Source organism: Mustela nigripes, chromosome 2, assembly GCF_022355385.1.
Source record: "Mustela nigripes isolate SB6536 chromosome 2, MUSNIG.SB6536, whole genome shotgun sequence".
Taxonomy (NCBI): Eukaryota; Metazoa; Chordata; class Mammalia; order Carnivora; family Mustelidae; genus Mustela; species Mustela nigripes.
In genome coordinates, this window is record NC_081558.1 from 193,694,111 (window position 1) to 193,715,421 (window position 21,311).

Genomic DNA, 21,311 nt, shown 5'->3' on the forward strand with positions numbered 1-21,311 from the left:
TCTCAGCCTCCACAGTTGTATGAGCAACCTGTAAATAGATCTCTTTATGTATACATATATTTTACTAGTTCTTTCTGTTTGGATAACTCTAACCAATACAATGGCTCATGTCTGATATTCATTTTGTATCATCCATAGGACTTAGTACATCATGGTTATGTTAGAAACTTAAACTTTTAGAGCACTGTGATTCATAAAATGTAGTCAGTTACTCTGAGACAAATCCTGACGACACGTTTATAAATCCTTGAGTACTAGAACGGTTGCTCTTGTTGGTTTTGACAAAGGTAGAAATAAAGGTAGTAAAAAATGCAGTATTGACCTTGATTAGGTGGTGTCAAATGAGCTAAATTTCTGTATTTGAATGATGAATTGTAATTACAGCACATTATACAGCATAATTCTCATCATGAAAGATGTTATTTAAGTGACAATTTAAACTCATTGCATCAAAAGCCCGTGTATATCTTCTGAACATTCATGATATTGTAAGTGGCATAAGAAAGTCTCTATTTGTCACTACTGCCTGTAAGGTGTGCAAACCAATTAAGGCATGTCATCTTTCCTATAGCAATTGTTGCTTTTGGCCCCAGACGTGGCATACATTTGGAGTTGTTTTTCAGTTAGTTGTGATAAATGCTTTGTCTGATTTCACCTCTGACCCTTCATATGGATTTGCAGGAGGATGGTTGAGATCAAAGTTTTAACGTTTGTTACAAAACAAAGTGATGCTACAGCTAATCTGTGTCAAATTGAACCCTGTGGTTTTGATCCAGTTGGGGCTGTGTAGTAATTGAATTAATGGATCAAAGTTAGAAAATGTGCCAAACTGTGCGCCAGAGATAAGTGAGCAGAGAAGCACATTTGTCATAAGTGGACCATGATTCTGTCCCCTTTAGCGTGTGATGATACGAATGTCTTCACATGAAAGCGTATTGTGAGCTCTTATGTTTACTGAGCTCAAACACTTCTATTCTTTATTATATGAATATTATAAAAATAATTTATGAAAATATGAAAAGTTTCTTTTCTCCTGAGAAAAGAGCTTAGATACCTAGGCTGAAAAATCTGAGAAAGAAGAAACATCAAATTGACAAGCATGGAAGAAAAATTTCCTCCAAAATGTCTGGTATTCTGCATTTGCCACTGATCTATTTTTTATATGTATTCAGAAAGAATTATTTTCCCTAATAATTCGGTAGATTGCCCCTAGAGATACTGAAAAATTTAACACTTGCTAATTTTGCCCACTGGCTATTGAGCATGATAGAGTTAAATACTCTTTAGCTGCAACTTCTCGGTGGAAAGTTGGTGCTATTTCAGGGGCATTAAGCATGGCATCCCTATTACTTTCCAGGAGGAGTCTTCAACTCTGTTCTAATTAGGTAGCTTTTCTTCCTCTTCAAATGTGACATGAATAAAGCCATCGCTATCACCTCAACCTAGTGTAGATCTATCATGTGGATGTTCCCCATGGGACACAGAGGACTCAGATCAGTAGCAGATGGCATTTTGTAAATCGAGTGGAGAGTAGTGAAAGCACCCACTTTTGTAGCGTAACTATTAAGAGCAGATATCAAATGGAACATTGAACAAACCCATGAGCAGATAGTAAGAATTACAATTTTGCTCAAAGGAATAGAGCTCTGGATCATGCATGTAAAACCACAAATAGTATGTGGCTTTTGACAGAAGGGATACAGAAATGGATAAACAGGAGCCAAGAGAACTAGGACCTGGACTGAACCCCAATAGTGATGGTTCTCCTAATCATCCTTGACTGAAGATTTTTACCAAAGACATTGAGGAGAATACTGGAAATTAATTTTAAAATTTCTCTGTATGCCATTTATTGTTTGTATTCAGGATATAATAGTTATTATACTTATTAGTGAACTATAAAGTAAAATAAGTGAAATAAGTATCCTTTTGAACAAATATTGTACAAGAATTTAATTGCATTTGGGATGGGGTATATGAAGGAGAAATATAAGATTTTAAGAGAACACGTATGGGAGAAACTGATCTAGGTGAAGTATTTATTAATGGTGGATGAGTCATGGAAAACTTCCCTTCGGAAGTCATCCAGAAGTCCATATTTGAAGGCTACACCTGTGTTTTTAGAGATGGAGTGATTGTGGACATAGATAACTAGAGGAAAACTAAAGAAAATTAGACTGGCTTGTTTCTGAGGTCTGTTCTAATTCAGACATCCAATGACATACGTTAGTAACTTCTGAGTTTTTACCTGCACATAGTAGGTCTCATTAACTCAGCAGCCAAAAGCATGGGCAGGTATGATAGACGGTGTGTCATAAACATCTTTGACTCCAACAGACTAAAGATGTTTTGGGGCCACCAATGGGGCCAACGTGAGTAGGGGTATGTTCTTGATATCAGTCACAGGAAGCAACTCAGAAAGCAGAGTGTTTCATGATCCTTAGGATTTATTCATTTTCCTCTGCCATATGTTCATATAATGGGATGGCCTGCTCTATGAAGTATCATTTTTTATTGTACAATGCAGATACATTCCCTCTAAATTAGTTCTTTTATCGTCACAAAGTTCTTGAGGTAAAACATGCTCCTCCTATTTTGGGGGGTGACTGGACTGAGAAGATACTGCCTGAACACAGCTATCTCCACTTGGGTCCCAGAAGAGCTGAACCTGAAAATGCTGCCTTTGCCATACTCATTTCAGTCTGGGGTGTTAGATGATATCTATCCTTTTTTGGATATCATGAAGTCTGTGTAACAAATTTTAGGGAAAAAAGTGAATGTGACTAAAAAGGATGTCTTCATCACTTTATTGAACTGACTGCTCAATCCCTTAGTAAGTCTGACTAATCCTGATGTATGAGGTTATGCTGGAGGAGAGTTCACGCCTTTCCTAGCTCTGCGTGTTCTCAGGAGACATCCCTCTCACCCAACTCCAGAAATGGAAGCCAATCAAGTAACAAATATTTATTCCTTTCTTCTTATGGGCCCAACATTGAATGAAGCATGAGGTTTACAAAATGGAGGCCTGCTGTATTCCTGAACTTTGAGTAATTGTTCTAATTACATAAAAGCACAAAAGAAAGAATTGCCACAGCCCAAGGTATTTCATCTTAGCTAGAGAGGCAATAAGATACAAATTGAAGAAAATCAGTGTGACCTGAAGCAAAGAGGTTTCATGAAAGAGGCATAATTGTAGAGATACTTGTGGAAGGAGGAGGTTAGGGGAGAGGGGAATGGATAGGCAGATGGGAGGAGCAAGTCCACCATGCTAAGAAACCGGTCCCAGGTTTGGGCATCATCCTGGGACTTCAGCCTAGCTTTTGTGGCCATCACTGGTCCTGCATTTATGTTGTTAAGGCTGTAATGTCCACATAAAAATAGTTTCTCTGTTTTCTTAAACTCAGCTTCCGGTATTAAGTTCCCTCATATTTCAACTCCACTATCTTGACTGTTTGTCTTCCATAGGGAGAAAGAATTAAAAGAGAGAGAGGGATGTGGTTTTGATCTCGAGATTTATTTGTATAGTTTCCTGTGCTTGCTTTTCTCAGGAGGGGTTATTCCTTCTCTTTGTTTTTCAATTGTATGCACAAGTCTCTGTAAAGTAAGGCACCAGTTGTGATAAAGATGCTAGTCCCCCCTAACCATCTGTGTTGTCTTCTTATTCCTGAGCCCCTAGGTAGACCACTTTTAATGGGCTCCCTTGCAGATAGGTGTAGCACTGCAAACATCTGGGCAATGGTGAGGGAGCATGAATGATAGGATCAGTTCCAGGCTGGTGTAGAGAACTTCTCAGGTGCAATTCTCTTTTATTCTCTGGCTAATTGGAGAGGACTCTAGGGAAGCACACAAAGATGTGGCCTCTGGCAGGAAGGGCCGTTGTCCCTGAATTGTGAACATAGAACAGAGCCTGCCCTCCCTTTGTTATTACCTATATTGGATTATGATATGTGATAATATGAACCAGAAGGAATTCTGGTGAGTTGACTTCCCAAAGCAATATCACGATCATTTAAAGCATATGGACACATTTCTCACAATGGAGCTCAGTGATTTTTTTGTAAACTTTGCAATAAAGTTTTTCTTTGGAAATAACCTCAGGAAAGGAAGGTGTTAGGGCAATGTGATGGTAAGTTTTATGGGTCAGCTTGGCTAAGCTATAGAACCCGGTTACTCAATTAAACTCTAATCTAGCTGTTGCTGTGAAGGCATTTGTAGATGCAGTTAATAACTATAATCAGTTGGCTTCAAGCAAAGGACATTAATCTGGATAATGTGGATGGGCCTCGCATCAGTCAGTTGAAGGCCTTCAAAGCAAAAGCTGAGGTTTTCAAAAGAAGAAATTCTGCCTCGAGCCTATGGCAGCAGTTTCTTCCTGATTTCCCAACCTACCAACCTCCATGATTGCAGGAGCTAATTCCTTACAATAAATCTCTGTACACACACACACACACACACACACACACACACAATTGGTTGTTTTTCTGGAGAACCCTAGCGGTACAGGTAGACAATCATTTTTGCATTCTTTTATTTATGCCTCAGGAATGGTAATTGCTAGCATAATGTTTTGAACATGAGGAGTTTTCTCAAAATATATGTTAATGTTAGGGTCCATAACCAAAGGAGCTAGATTGATACAAAGTGAAGGTCAAGCAAAGCTTTATTTCACGCCAAGCATCAAGAATCAAACTGACTGATCAGGGCCGTCTCTTGCAAAGAGGCGACCCCTCCCAGCCTCACAGACATACTTTTATAGAGGCACTTTAGCTGCGTTATCCACAGGTAGCCAATGACATTGCAATACACAGAGAAGATTGCACAGTCATGCTAGGTCTGCCACACACACACAAAAACTGATAGGATACACACGGGAGGCCAATTGAATTTCAATTTACCCTAGTAGATACATGCGTACCCCACTGATTGGATGTCCTCACCTGGCCTGACCCACCCTTGTATCGAGGCTTTGCCAGTAAGTTCTTCTGGGAGGGGGAGGGTCAATCTAAATTTACTGCATAGGGTCAATCTAAGTTTACTGCATAGGGTCAATCTAAGTTTTATTGCATAAACAACAAAAAGGCTCCCTCTGATTAAGTAGGCCCTTACATTCCCCCCTTTTCTTTGGAAATGAGTCAAATCCTTGACGTTTCAGCCAGTTCTATGTTCTATTGAGCATGTAATACTAACATTTTATTACTCTAATTTTCTCTTATACAAATGACATTAGTGCACAGTCAGCTGATGAGTTAGCCATTTACCGCTTCTTATAACCTTTTCCATTTTTCCTAATTCCATTCATCTAATTTCCCACTTATACTTTACATAAACAGGTAACAATAGGAGCAACAATGAACTTATAGCATTTTGAGTCTTAGCTTTAGTACACGGTCAGCGGGGTCCATTGGCTATGGCTTCCATCTCTGGGGGGCGTCCTTGTCCTCATCCTCGGCTTGTTTCACGTGACCCATGTGAATCCAGGCCCTGATGCCTTCTACTTTTACTGCTGTGGGGGTGGTCAGGATAACAGTAAGTGGTCCCTTCCAGCGAGGCTCCCAAGTTTCCCACTTGGTGGCGACATATCCAAACCAAGACCAGGGTTGGTAAGGATGTGGTTCCACCTCTGTCTCTGTCTCAGTGTGGGCAGTTTGAATCCCTGTGTGGGTTCTTTTTAAGACAGACTGTAATGCCTGCAGTGACTGGAGTACAGACTGACCAGTCATTTCTGCTAGAGCAACCTCTTGTAGTCAAGGGCAGAGCGGGGGTGATCTCTTGGACATTATTTCAAATGGGGTCACCTTGTTTAAGTAGGGTGTACATCGCGCCCTGAGGAGGACGGTAAAAGGAAGGATATCCACCCATCCACTGCCAGTCTCCAGAATTAGCTTTGTCAAGGTCTCTTTAAGAGTCCGATTCATTCTCTCTACTTGCCCGGAGCTCTGGGGCCAGTAGGCACAATGTAGTTTCCAATTAGTGCCCACAACCTTGGCCAATGCCTCTGACACTGAACTCACAAATGCAGGGCTGTTGTCTGACCCGATCGTGAAAGGCAGCCCAAACCTAGGAATTATCTCTCCTAATAGCGTTTTGGCTACCACTCCTGCCACCTCATGTTTAGTGGAAAAAGCCGCTACCCAGCCTGAAAAGGTATCTACAAAAACTAACATATACTTGTGCCCATATTTCCCGGGTTTCATCTCTGTAAAATCTATTTCCCAATAAATTCCTGGTTCCTTACCTCTTTCTCTTTTCCCTCTTCCTATTCTAGTTTCTCCCACATTAACTGCTTGGCATAGAGCACATCTATCAGCTATATCCTGAACCATGTGCCCTAATTTAGAAACCTGGAACTGCTTGCCTATAAGTTCCTTGAGTTTTCATGTTCCCAAATGAGTACCCTGATGTATCTGGTCTACTAACTTCTTACCAAATCTCCGAGGAAGAACTAACTTTCCTGTTTTAGTCTTAGCCCAGTCCCCTTCATAGTCTAATTTAGCCCATTTTTGTAAATACTTTAAATCTTCCTCTGAATAGTCTGGTTTTTCTGGTAGGGCTGGAGCCAGGAGTGTTACCAGCTCTTGCACTGTTTCTCAGGCTGCTTGGTTTGTGGCTTGATCTGCCAATTGGTTTTCTTTTGAAATCAGATCAGTCCCCTTTTGGTGTCCCTGGAAATGCATAACAGCCACCTCTTTTGGGTCCCAAATAGCCTGGAGGAGAGCCACGCTCTCCTGCTGTTTTTAATTCCTTTTCCTTCTGCTATTAATAGGCCCCTTTCTTTATAAATAGCCCCATGTATATGGAGAGTAGCAAAGGTATACCTGTTGTCTGTTGGCGGTTTTACCTTTGGTCATCTGCATGCCTTGGTGAGTACAATCAGCTCTGCTTTTTGCATGGATGTTCCATGTGTCAGGGCTGCTGTCCATATTTCCTGCTCAGGGGAAACCACCGCAGCCTCCCCCACATACCTCTTTCCATCGACCATGTAGCTATCCCTGTCTGTGAACAGAGTCATCTCTGCATCCGGAAGCGGAATGTCTCTGAGGCCTAGCCTTACTCCTTGACTTGGGTTAGGACCTCCCTGCAGTCATGTGAGTGGTCAGCCAGCAGTTCTGGCAGCAGCGTGGCTGGATTTAGCACTGCCAGGGGCCAGAGGGTCACTCTTGGTTCGTTGAGGAGGAGGGCCTGATACCCTGTCACTTGGGCATTCATCATCCATTAGTCTGGTGGAGTCTGGAGAAGGCCCTCGATAGCGTGGGTGGTGGTCAAGATGAGATTTTGACCTAAAGTCAATTTACTTGCATCCTTGACCAGGAGGGCTGTGGCAGCAATTATGCGGAGGCAAGTGGGGGACCCAGCCACTACTGGATCTAGTTTCTTGCTAAGATAGGCCACTGGCCTTTGCCAGTGCCCCAGAGTCTGAGTCAAAACTCCTTTGGGAACCCCTGCTTTTTATCCACATACAAGTGGAAGGGCTTGGTAACATCTGGGATGGCCAATGGTGGGGCACTCAGTAAGGCTGTTTGTAATTCCCGAAATGCTTCTTCTGCCTCAACTGTCCACTCTATCATAGTGAGTCCCCCTTTTGCCAGTTCATAGAGAGGTCAGGCAATCTCCATACACTGTGGTATCCACAGCCTACAGTAGCCCACTGTCCCAAGAAACTCCCTCAGTCGTCAGGACATGGTGGGGCAGGGGTATCGGGTGATCACCTGTTTCCTGGACACAGACAGTGGATGCACTCCCTCATGGAGATCAAAGCCTAGATAAGTGGCGTGACTCTGACCCACAAGTCCTGAATGGGTCAGTTCTCCCCAGTCTCAGCCTTTTTGACGGGTAGCAAAGGTGTGTTCCATGGAGATTTTCAAGGAACTAGGATTCTATCTCCTCAGAGGCAGTTCATGTGTTTTCTGATCCCTTCCTTTGCTTCCCAAGGGAGGGAGTACTGGTGGACGCAAACAGCCATAGCTGTTGCTTTTAATTGTACCACCACTGGAGGCTGTCCCTTGACCAAGCCATGGGGCTTCCCTTCTGCCCAGACTTTGGGAAACTCGACCCGTAGGGTTTGGAGAAGGCTCCCTTCTCTTGTCTCCTCTGGTTCTGAGACTGGCTCGTAAAGAAGGTATTCATCTACTGCTACCACAAACATCTGCACAGTTGTCCATTTATGTCTTTCTGTTGCATTCTCCCCTTGTACCCAGACTTCCTCTCCAGATAGTCTTCCTATAGGTTTAAGTAATGATGAAAATTGGGCTCTTGTGTCCACCAAAAAATCAGTTGATTTCCCTTTCACTTTAATTTTTACCTGAGGTTCAGGGAGGAGCTCTGAACCATGGCCCCTTCAGTCTCTGGAGACCAGCATGGCCATCTTCCTTTTGGGGCACTCCCTGGCCCAGTGTCCTTTTTCCTTATAGTAAGTGCACTAATCTGAATCTACGTCTTCCCGCCTGCCTTCTCTGTGCTTAGGCTTTTCCTTCCTTTTACCATCCCCTACCTGCCTCATGTAATGCCAAAACCTTTCTCCTGTGCATCCCTGTTGTTAAACACCTTTTCTGCTATTCCCACTAACTCAGATTCTTTCCTTCAAATCCTTCAATTTTCTGAAGTTTCCTATATCTAGGGCTGACTGACTAGCAAAGCAAGATCGTCTAAATGAGCTATCGTGTAACTTCCCTGAAGTTTACCTCAAGTTGTCTAGCTTAGGTAAACATTTAAAGACAATCAAATCTCAAATTTAACATCCATAAAGGTGTGTTATTAAAACACAATTTTTCCCTCTAAATTAACCCTCGTTTCCAGAGATAGCCAAATAAGGACTAATTTATTTGAAAAACAAGTCCAGGTTTAACAAACTTGGCCTAATTATTTATATAAGCTCAGCAAGAACAGCGAGTGATCATATAAATCTTTTTGAACCTGCTTTGCTGGAACTTCTCATAAGGAATGTCTAGGTTGAACTTAGACTAGGCTCTCCAGGCCAGAAGCCAAGCTATGTACTTGCCATCAGACATGCCTGCAATACCTGTTGATTTGGGCAACTTCCTCTTCCTGAGGTCCCCAAAGTATCCTGAGGTTCCTGCACCTGCCAGGAAGTAACATCCTTTACTCACCTGGTGAGGCTGCTGGGAACTCTGTAAACAACGTATCAGGCCAACAATTCCAAAGGGCTTTATAGTTCCAGGTTTGATAAAGTCAACCTTAGTTCCTTTAAGCTGTCTAGTCATATCGGAGTCTTTTCAAATATGACATTCCTGTCAAAGCCTTGGTAAAATAACCAGTGTTTCCAATGGTGTCCTGTTACAAGGAAAACAGATTCTTATTGAATTTATGCAAATGACTGATTGCCATGGAAGAAAGAATACTTGCTGAAACCTTTTGGTTTCAGAGGGTTCAGATAGAGAGAAAGAGTTGAATACCTTGATTTGTTTACAAATGACTACTTTTACATCTCTGTAAGTTACAGATAATTTAAGAAAAAGTTTCCCTAGTCTGTAAAAACAAACATTACATAACCATTAATGTTTAAAATAAGACAAAACATCAAAAGATACAGCATTACAATCTTTCAGTTCACCTAGTCCCATGTTACTAATTCTGGCTTAGTCCAAATGCAGCTTTTACTTCTGTAAATTCTTTCCCATTTCAGTTCCATAATTTCAACATATCAAAGACCTGTTTTTGTCCTGAAAGTCTTTCCATATGAATTTCCTTTAAGGTGGAAGTCATTTTACAAGAGAATTCTTAGAAGGCAAATTTATGAATCAGTTAAGCACAAAACATGTTTACCAGCAGATTTCAAAAGCACAAACCCAGTTCCAGCGACCAATGCTCTAGCATTTTATCCCATTTGGTTAAGACCTAGATGTCCAACAAATTTAATTCCATTTGTCATTCAAGCAACCCTTCACGGTTTCAGGTTACCAGACTTCGGAAGGCACTTTAACAATTACCCATTAAAACCTTGAGATAGACAAATAACCATCTCCACTTCAGACACCATGTTCTCCCGCCAGCAAGGGTGGGGGGGGGGGGGCTAGGCAGTCCAGGTTGGGCCAATGAAGGCAAGGAATTCCTCAAAACAAAGGGAGTTTTGGCAGCTGCTTGGGAATATTCCTTAAAATCTCTGTATTGGGTTAGACTAACCCCAGTTGGCTCAAGTCATAGCCCTTAACACATGAAATGAATGAGGGAGAAGCTCCACATCTATTAGGAGGAACGAAGAGACAAAAGTCAGAGTCCCCTTACTCTCTGCTTGCCCCATTCCTTCAAACACAATAGACAATGCAGCAGACAAAAAGACAGGACAAAACAACTGCAGACCCAGCGGCCCTCACCCAGAGCCTGCCGCTGGTGGGGGTTTTCTTGGCCCTGTAGAGACGCTTACCCATGGGGATTTTCTTGGTCCCCTAGGGATGAACAACACAGTAGGCAACAGAAGACAAAGACAACCAGACCTAGGGGCCAGTGGAGATTTTCTTGGTCTCCTGCAACCACTGCTGGTGGGGGTTTTCTCGGACCCCTCACTGCCCATGGGGACTTGAACCCCCTGGCAGGTCCCAGAAGAGGGATGGGGCATCCCCTGCATCCACTCCAGCCCTTGGGAGCATGGCTGCATCCAGCTTCTTCCCGGTGGGCCATATCTGGTGCTCCACAACCAGACAGACAGGATCCTGTGATCTTACCTCTGGATGCTTTTACCAGAAATTCTGATGCTGGCTCCGTTCTTGTCATTTGATCATGGATGAGCCCCCAATGTTAGGGTCCATAATCAAAGGAGCAAGACTGATACAAAGTGTAGGTCAAGCAAAGCTTTATTTCGTGCCAAGCATCGAGAATCAAACTGACCGGTGAGGGCCATCTCTTGCAAAGAGGCGACCCCTCCCAGCCTCATAGACTTACTTTTATAGAGGCATTTTAGCCGGGCTATCCACAGGTGGCCAATGAGATTGCAGTACACAGAGAAAACTGCACAGTCATGCTAGGTCTGCCACACACACGAAAAAGCTGCTAGGTTACACATTGGTGGCCAATTGAATTTCAACTTACCCTAGTAGATATATGCGTGCCCCACTGATTGGAGGTCTTCACCTGGCCTGACCTGCCCTTGTATCTAGGCTTTGCAAGTAAGTTCCTCTGGGAGGGGCAGGGTCAATCTAAGGTTACTGCATAGGGTCAATCTACATTTACTGCATAAACAACAAAACAGATCCCTCTGATTAAGTAGGCCTTACAATATGTTAACCATCATTAAATATAATTAAATGGATCAATGAGCAATCAACTGGCGATTCAACTGCTATGAAAGTTACTATTGAGGGTTGGAAGTAAAAAGTGTAAATTCAACATATGATGATATATTAAAATTCTCTAAAAATAAATAGGAACACTCATACCTTCATGCCTTTCTTTTGTCTTAAGAAATAAAATGACCTAGTTCCCCCCCCCCCCCACCAACATAACCTTGAAGGAATGTTGCTATCTAGGCCTCTAATAGTTTCCAATTTCTCAGCAAATAAGGTACAAGTTTGCTCTTCATTTCTGCAGTGATTAAGTAGATTTCATGTATAAAAGTTATTGGTGCCCTCTGGTGGACAAAACTCAAAAAATAAAAAAACTTATAAATCTATAATAATCCCCCCTTATTCAGGGTTTTGCTTTGCAGTTTTAGTTACCTGTGGTCTACCACTGTTGGGAAGCAGATGATTCACTCTCCTCCTGATAAAATATCAAAAAGTCCATAGTAGCCCAATACTATATCACAATGTCTGGGTCACTCACCTCATTTCCTCTCATAACATAGGCATTTTGTCATCTCACATCATCATGAGAAGGGTGGATACAGTACAATAAGAGAGAGAGAGAGCCCATTCACATAACTGTGAATGTGAGAGAGATCACATTCACATAACTTTTACTTATAATTTTCTATTTTATTATTTTTGTGGTTAATCTTTTACTGTGGTTAATTTATAAATTAAACTTTATTGTAGGTATGTGTGTATAGGAAAAACAGAGTGTGTGTAGGGTTCAGTGCTATTTGTGGTTTCAAGTATCCACTGGGGCTTTTGGAATGCTTCCCCCTTGGATAAGCAGAGAGGTGCTACTGTACAGAGAGCAGTCTGCTATTTTAGTATGTTCTCAAAGTTCCTTTCTAAATTTGGGAATCTTAATGCATTTTTTTTCCACAGAAGAAGAGAGATTAGCATCTCAGATTTGTTTATAAATCCCTATTATAATACATGAAATACTTAAAATATGGCACCCAAAGTAATAGAGCCTAACAAAAAGTGAGACAATGACTCCATGAGAAGTGTTGGAAACTATCACTTGGGAATCCATTGCCATCTCTCCTGCTGTGGCCTTGACTGCAGTGGAAGACTGCAGGATCCCTCTTTGAGGTGTTTCCAGGGGCAGGGACATATATGTTTTGGTGGAGGGCCATAGCTGAAGGTTTTTAGGAATGGCGCTTGGTTGAGGGGAGGTGGGCCGTGGAAAGAAGTGAGGCCGAGCTCAGCTTTGAGGAGTGGGATAAGCCGCCAAGATTGCGAGAAATAGGTGATCTTGGAACTAAGGTGCATAATGGGGTTGGAGGAACAAGAGTGATTTCAAAGACAGGGAGAGGGCAGTAAAGAACAATGGTAAGGGCTGTGGTGCCTTGAAGCTGGCTTGTACCCGCTCGAGAGAGCTGATGGTTAAGTTTTCAACAATTCTTGGGGCTCCTGGCTGGCTCAGTCAGTTAAGCGTCTGCTTTCCTGCTCAGATCATGATCCCAGGGTCCTGGAATCTAACCCTGTGTCGGTCTGCTCAGTCAGAGACTGCTTCTCCCTCTGCCTCTGCCTACCCATCTCCCTGCTTGTGCTCTCTCTCTCTGTGCCATTTAAATAAATAAATAAAATCTTTTTGTTTCCTTTAATTCTTATGAGCCAGTTGTTCAGCCCAGACATTATTAAAAATTGAACCATATAAACTTACAATTAAATATTTTAAAAAATCAATATACACTCAAAAACTCATTTCTTCCTAATTATTTTGCTATATTTTACTATTATTTAGTAAAACCATCTATTGAGATGATTTGTGTGTTTTGTATTTGTATGGTGGAAATACTATGTCATGATGTGCCTCTGTGCATCTCTTACCAACTCTTCATTCAGTGATACCAGTGGCTTGTGGTTGGTCATGGTAGGGATGTTTTTGTCAAAGAAATCAGAATACTACAGACCAAAGCCCCTGGATGGTTGTGAAACACCGGCCCCCACACTCCAGGATAAGCAGTCTCTTTGGTAACCAAAGAAGGAGCTTTCCTCTTTTATTATTTAATTTAATTCAATTTATTCCACCATCTCTGCTGGAGCGTTGCTCAAATTCATTTATTCATTCAACAACATTGTTTTATTGAAGTATAATTGACATGCAACACTGTATTAATTTCAGGTGTACAACATAATAATTTGACATTTGTGTTCATTGCAAAGTGATTCCCACAATAAGTCTAGTGACCATCTGTCACCATATAAATTTACAATCATTTTTTTTCTTATGATGAGAACTTTTAATATTTCCTTATTTTGCAATTTCCAAATTTTCAATATGAAGATATTAACTATAGTTATCATGCTGTATTACATCCCCACAACTTATTTGATTTACAACTGGAAGTTTGTACCTTTTAAGACCCCTTTGTCTCATTTAACTCATCCTCAACCCCCAACCCCCTTTCCTCTTGCAGTTACCAATCTCTTCTCAGTATCTCTGAATTTTGTTTTGCTTTGTTTGTTCATTTCTTTTCTTTTTTTTTAGGGGAGAAAGGTGCATAAATTTATTAGTAATCAGGGAGCTTATTATTAATGACCCATCAGATTGGCAAAATGTGGAAAGTGTTTTTAAAAACTTTTTATGTATTTATATATTTGTTACTTTTTATTGTGTTATATTAGTTACCATACAGTACATCATTAGTTTTACATGTAGTGTTGTTCATTTGCTAAATTCCACACATACGTAAAATCATACAGCATTCATCTTTCTCTAACTTCTTGCACTTAGCATTAATACCCTCAGGGTATTCCTTCCTTTTAATGGAAGAGTATGTATATACATTAATGTATATACAGATATATATTTCATTGTGTATGTGTGCGTGTATGTGCATGTATATATATATCTACACATCTCACATCTTCTTTATCCACTCATCTGTTGATGGACATTGAGGTTGTTTCTATATCTCGGCTGTTGCAAATAATTCTGCAATGAACATAAAGATGCATGTGTCTTTTCAAATTAGTGTTTTAATTTTTTTTTCAGATAAATACTTAGAAGTGGAATTGCTGGGTCATATGGTACTTCTAGTTATAATTTTTTGAGCAACCTCCATGCTGTTTTCTATAGTGTCTACGCCAATTATAGTCCCACGAACAGTGCATAAGGGTTCCCTTTTCTTCCCATCCTTACCAACACTTGTTATTTTCAATCAACAGTAATTTTTGATTCTCTGTTTGTTGGGAGAGAATTTTCCATGGGTCATCGTGCTTCTGCATGTCTTACAAGAGAGGCACCGACTGCCGTTTATCCCAGAATATCCTTCCAGGGATGTTCACGTAGTGAATGGCTGTGGAAGATAGACATCGTATTTCCCTCTGGAGCAAAGGGCTGGCATGCCTACTACCATCATCAATTTTTTGGATTCTTTTAAACTCATGATTTCTCTCCTGTACTAAACCTACTGTGTGTATGCGTATCATCTGGTCTTTTTGGTGTCACCCTGTAGGACTTGGGGTTCAGGGAACTGGTGCAAAAAATGCTAACATTCTGGTTCCTGGTATTGCTGTCAGTAATACATTGTCCTTCATCTCTGACCCAGTGTCATGTTTTCTACCAGCATCGATGAAACTGTGGCAGGCTGTTTCCTTGGCTTGCCAGTAGGGTAAAAGTTCTGACCCTTCCCCTTTCTTGACAGACTGTGTGTCAGGCCCTGGGACAAAAATCCTGTAGAGCTCAAAATATTTTGCGGGGTTATAAACAAAAAGCATTAACACTAAAAAATTATATGGAGTTTAGGGAGTGAGAAAGAATTGAACAGTGCTGTGCTAGAGTAGTGGGAGAGTCAGGAGGGAATCTACTCCACATGGATTTTTGGGGCAGTTCTCTCAAAGGGGTGTTTGAGTAAGAAGGGGGTTAGGACTGAGGGGTGAAGAGGGGGTTCTGTAAAATAGTCCAGGACATAGTGACCTAATAAGGTGGTATTTGTTGATGGATTAATGAAGAGGATTTTTAAATTGGGCGGGATTTACTTTTCTCATTACCAAAGTGAATAATTGGGAAGGGAGGCATGAGGTAGTCATAATAAGGGCAGGGGACTCCGGTCCTTTGTCCATGTTGGAATCAAGTGAAATTCCACATGTTGTATAAAGGTTTGGGATTTGAGGACATCTCTGGAAACAATACTTGAAAAGTAGATGGCGGGGGGAGGGGGCATTAGTGCCGTGGGCGGAAGGGAGCATGGAAGGCAGAGAGAAGGCTGTGGTGAGGGAATGAATGAGTTCCCAGGTGGGAATTTATGAGTCAGGGAAAAACTGCCTGGAGTTTAAAACTTTCCTCCTCACCATGATTTTGGAAAACGAGGTAGCCTAAATCCCTGGAGTATAGATACGCTGTTGAGAATTAGAGTGAAGATAGCCTGTGTCAAGGACTGAGGAGAAGGTATTTGAGACCCAGTTCCTAACACTTAATTGGTTGCTGTGTGACCTCTCTACTGTCATTATAGGATGTGGCGCTTTAACTAGAGTTTGCTTTCACAGACTCATGGGAGACCTCTAAGACTTGAGAGCAAAGACAGAGCAGTAGTGTATAAAACTTCCCTTAGACTTCCACAATGTGGGTTTGAGTATTTCTGTGAATTTTAGAATTATGAGTTAGAAAGTTCCACTTAAAGCAATTTAAGAATAATATTTTATACTTAGTTATTTTTATTGACATAAGCAGATATTGCATAATGTGTGCTCTAGATGGAATCTGTAAATCGGTTATAATTGCCCGTTTCTTTTAGCACCAGCCATTAGACAACCTAAAAGTTCGTACAGAGCATCTGTCCCTGGATAATAAGTTCTTTGCTGGCTGCCAGAGATTTTCCAAGTAAAACGCCAACAAAATGAATCTTGACAACACCCAAATTGCTTGACTGTAAAATTTCATTTAAATGAATATATTGCAGTAATAACCCTAACCCTTACATTTACCAAGCACTCAACATGTAGAATCATAGTCCCATAAAATTCCCCCAAATACTTATTTGTTATTATTCTCTCTCTCTCTCTCTCTCTCTCTCTCACACCCATAGGAAGGAGCGGGCTCAGAGGTGTAGTGAGTTGCTTCAGGTCACATAGTTGCTTCAGGTCACTAAGTAGCTGAGTCAGGAATTGGGTTGTGAACATTAAGCCTTTTGAACATCAAGGAGTGCTCTCTGATCTAAGGCCTTAAGAAGTTTTTGTACATCATCCTTTTGTTGCTTCCCTTTTAGTTTATGGGAATATCCTTGCCCTATACTCTGATTCTTGGGGTCACTGCCTGTTCTTGCTGGTTCAGCTTTCCTCCATGTTTAGGTCTGAATTCTGATCCTAGTCCTGATCTTCATCCTGTGGCAAAGCAGGATTATTGCCTGTCTTGAGTAAAGTAGGTGGTGCTTTCTCCTACCCTAAAGTTTTGGAAAATGCATCCAGAGAGCACCCTTTCTCTGGAGATTGGGCCATAATGGGCCATCATGAACACTCATCCCAGCACAGTTTACCTTAACGTGCTACTGGTGAGAAGGAGAAAACATATCCATTCCTTATTCAGAAGAAAAAGTCTGGGCTAAATATGTATATTTGTTAGGCAAAAACCTCAAATATACTGTCTCTAAAACAACCATCCTCAGGAATATTAAAAGATCTCAGCTAGGGGCGCCTTGGTGGCTCAGTGGGTTAAATCCTCTGCCTTCGGCTCACGTCATGATCCCAGGGTCCTGGGATCGAGCCCCACATCGGGCTCTCTGCTCAGTGGGGAGCCTGCTTCCTCCTCTCTCTTCTGCCTGCCTCTCTGCCTACTTCTAATCTCTGCCTGTCAAATAAATAAATAAAATCTTAAAAAAAAAAAAAAAAAGCTCTCAGCTACCTGGGGAACCTAGAAAAAGGTTGTATTTAGGGCTGAAAATACAATGTATGAAAAGAAAAATTCTTGACATAGTTGGCAAAATCACTTAGGGGGCAGTTTTTGAAAATAACAATATGACATAATGAAACCATAGATGTTGTAGTTATCAAACAAAAGAACTCAAGGTAACTATCCCCGAGGTTAAGAAACAGCATTGCCAGGGGCACCTGGGTGGCTCAGTGGGTTAAATCCTCTGCCTTTGGCTCAGGTCATGATCCCAGAATCTTGGTATCAAGCTCCATATCAGGCTCTCTGCTCCTTGGGGATCCTGCTTCCTCCCTCTCTGCCTGCCTCTGTGCCTACTTGTGATCTCTGTCTGTCAAATAAATAAAAATCTTTTAAAAAAATGAAAATGAAAATGAAAGAAATAATGTTGCTATCTTCTAGAAGCTTCTTTCTGAACACCAAGCTCTCCCTTGTCCCTCTGTAAAGGTGATTTAAAGGTGATTTTTAGAGTAAATTCTTTTTTTAAAGTTTTGATACTTAGGTTCATTTATATAATAAATATATATATATAGTGTGTATATATACATGTAGTTTTTATGTGGTATATATATAGTTTGTGTAATTATGGTTTATAAGAATATATATGGGGTATGTGTATATGTATATATAAATATCTTAACCAATATTAGAGAACATACCAGCAAGATTTATGAACTTCTCAAGATCAGGCAACCTTACTCATCTTTACGTATCTGCTACCTAGTACAGACCCTGAAACTTAACAAGGATGTAATAGCTTGCAATAAATTTGTGTTGGGCAAATAAATTATAAATTGTTAATTAAGAGTTCATCATTTCCATCTATCTTTTAGAGATGATTTTGGTTCTGTGATGGAATAATATATAGAGATCTAAACTGATTTTCTTTTTTTTCATTTAGTATCTCCTAAACCATTTCCTCCCTTTGAACAGTTATGCATTCTCTCTTCGTTGTCTTAGGGAAAGGAAGCAGATAAATCAGATTACAGATGTGGTAAATCTTTGGCTAATCTATTTCTATTTCTAGGAGTCAATAATAAACACTGGATTTGGAAGATTAGATAAAGGTTTTTTTGCTCCTGAGTCTCAGGTCCAGAGAAGGAAGAAGATAAGAAGGCAAATAGAGACTAGGTGTGAGGCTTTCACAAAAATTGAGAGGTGACACTGGCCCGTTTGCCTTCCTTCACGGCAACCCTGGGAGGATTACTGGCAGTTAGAAAGGCTTGTGGGCTCTGAAGCAGAGGTGGCCTGTGCCCTAGTGTGCTGGACCTGCTCCGTTCCAGCTTGCGAGAGCCAGCCCTGAAATTTTTAGTTTTGCAAGCTTGTTGGTGACACACCGGTAACTTGAGACCAGCCAGGGTAAGAGGTTTGCTATCTGGAAACTGGCTACAAACCAGTCCTCTACTCCACCCTGCAGAGCCACTTATTAAACATCGATCAGCACCCCACTGGATCTGGGCCTCCCTTCCCAGTGACACCTGGGAATGTAGATGGACTGCCGAGGACCAGTCATGTTCTGAAATTTCACATCAAGTGCAAAATTTATGGTGTGATCAGTCAACATCCTGCCTAGCTCTCTCTGCCACAGGCAGGAGTAGAACCAGTTCCCATACATGCAAAAGCAGGACAGAAGTAGAAGAGTATTAGCCAATGCTAATCACTGACCTGAGGCTCCGGAGCGGATGGGAGAGCAGATGAAGTGGTGATGCAACATGGAGGCTTAAGTGGGTAGAAGAATAAATGAAACAAGATGGGATTGGGAGGGAGACAAACCATAAGTGACTCTTAATCTCACAAAACAAACTGAGGGTTGCCAGGGGGAGGGGGTTTGGGAGAAGGGGGTGGTATTATGGACATTGGGGAGGGTATGTGATTTGGTGAGTGCTGTGAAGTGTGTAAACCTGGTGATTCACAGACCTGTACCCCTGGGGATAAAAATATATGTTTATAAAAATTAAAATAAAAAAACATATATAACCTTCAAAAAAAAAAAAAAAAAAAAAAGAAAAGGCATGACAATGACTGAGTAAGGGCCAAGTTTAAAGGGTCTTGAAGTTGAGGCCAAAGGATGGTGTGCCAGTAACCTGAGTGATGAATGACCCAGAACTGGGTAAGCAGTGTGCATCTCAGAAATGCTGATGTTGACAGATGACAACCCACATCTCCAGCCACTCTCTTCGCTCGAATATCTTGGCAGAACTCTGTAAGCCCCTGGAACTTGACCCAGGGAAAAAGGAGGACCAGTAAGGGTTAGAATTAGGGTGAAGTGTGTGAACACCGACCTTACAGAATTCAATGGGGTGCCCAAAATATTAGAGGAAAGCATCTTGGTAAAGGGAAATAAAGGGAGGGTGAGTAAAAATGTTAACTGAGAATGGTTTTTGCAGTGGACTTAATGAAGTACATCTACATGTCTATTTGTAAAGTCACCCACATGATTCCCTAGCAAAACCCCAAGTGAGCAAAGAAATTAATCTCTTTGTTTTCTTTTTTTATTTGTGGATGTGCTTATGTATTTCTTTTCTTTTTCTTTTTTTAAATTAACATATAATGTATTATTTGCTTCATGGGTACAGGTCTGTGAATCATCAGTCTTTGGAACAGTTGATTCTTCATTGAGTTTCTTTGTGACATACAATGTGTGTGTAAAGGATCTTCTTATATGATAAATGTGGCACTTACTGGATTTATGAGATCTCAGCTCCCTTCTCCCCACCTCCATATTTGCCTTCACTCTGTTGCCCTTTCCTCTATTCAGGCAGCTCTGCCGTTGTGTGCCCATTGCTTGGTTAGGAATGTGAAGGGTGAAATCAAACTGATTTCTGTTCTGTTTTCTTTGCTTTTCTCCTTTAAAATGCTAAGCCTCTAAGGGAATAAAAAGGCAGAGCTGGGTTGGGAGGAGACTAGAACTTTTCCAGACAGATAGCAAAATTTCAGATGAATTTGTGGAGTCTGTGGTTAAAGGTATCTATGCCTTGTTCTTTAGGATGCCATTTGTTTCTGCTTCCTGGTTGGATCCTCCTGACTTGGATCAGAACTATTAATAGTTCATTAAACTATTGATAAATCCTATAGTTTAATCAATAGTGGCTGGTATACATATAAAGGACCCCTCAGAACACTTAGTTGGACTATTTTCCTAGAGTTTCATATTTGGAGGCAATGACCGCATGGCCTCTCTGGACCTGGGGCACCTCAGACAGTCATGCCGATGACCTGTACCCCAGCAATGGTATGGACATGAAATAACTCTTAATTTTCAGGAGTCTCTCAGAAGTAGCAGAAATTGTATTGGTCCTGAGAAGAACATGCAGATAGAGAAAGAGGTTTGTTATGAAGAATTAAATTACACGATTATGGAGGATTATGGCAGATGATGGTGACTCCAAAGTTTGCAGTGAGTTCGGGGAGGCTAGAGACACAGTGGTACAGAGGAAGTCTGAAGCTAGTCTGCTGGAGAATTCCCTCTTGCTCAGGCCTTGCTGGCCTTCTTGTTCTATTCATGCCTTCAGCTGATTGGATGAGGCCCACCCACATTATGGAGGGCAAACTGTCCCTCTTAGAGTTCACCCATTTAAATGTTAATGTCATCCAAAAAACATCCTCCAAGTTGATATACAAAATTAACCACCACAGAGGATGTTTGGCAGAAATGATATGGCCCTTTCACAAGCTGGGCCTCTGAACCCTCTAATGCACAATCCTTGATGCTCGCTTTCTTTGGTAAAGGGAGAGAGAGGGGAGCAGAACATCTAGAATAGGATTCTGAGCTCTGCTGGATGAAGGAGCCACTGGATGGAAGGAGGCTGGGTCTTGGAAAAACTAAGTGAAACAGAGCCTTCATTCCACTTCTGTCTCTCATTGAAGTGTGACATGTGTGAGATAGAGGCAGATGTTGGGTTAAACTTGAGGATTTTGGAGGTTGTTTATTAAACTGAGAGGTAGGAATTCTTTGGAGAGTATTAACTCAGGGTTAAGACAATTTCGGGATAGGAATTATAAAAAGAATAGTCTGGAGCCCAAGACACTATGCAGTCTGGGGTAATCGAGTGTATTAGTTGGGAGACTTGAGCAACCAGACTGCAGGGAGGGGCTCTGGGGACCTGGAAGAAGGAGGAAAGCATTGAAGGGAACCCCCAGGT

The 21,311-nt window shown here is 41.3% G+C and overlaps 1 protein-coding gene across 1 annotated transcript in view; it reads right to left on the minus strand.

Annotated features, from left to right (window-relative positions):
* Positions 1 to 21,311, minus strand: part of C2H21orf91 (chromosome 2 C21orf91 homolog) — a 105,856-nt gene that overhangs the window by 82,445 nt on the left and 2,100 nt on the right. The gene's annotated exons all lie outside the window — the stretch shown is intronic.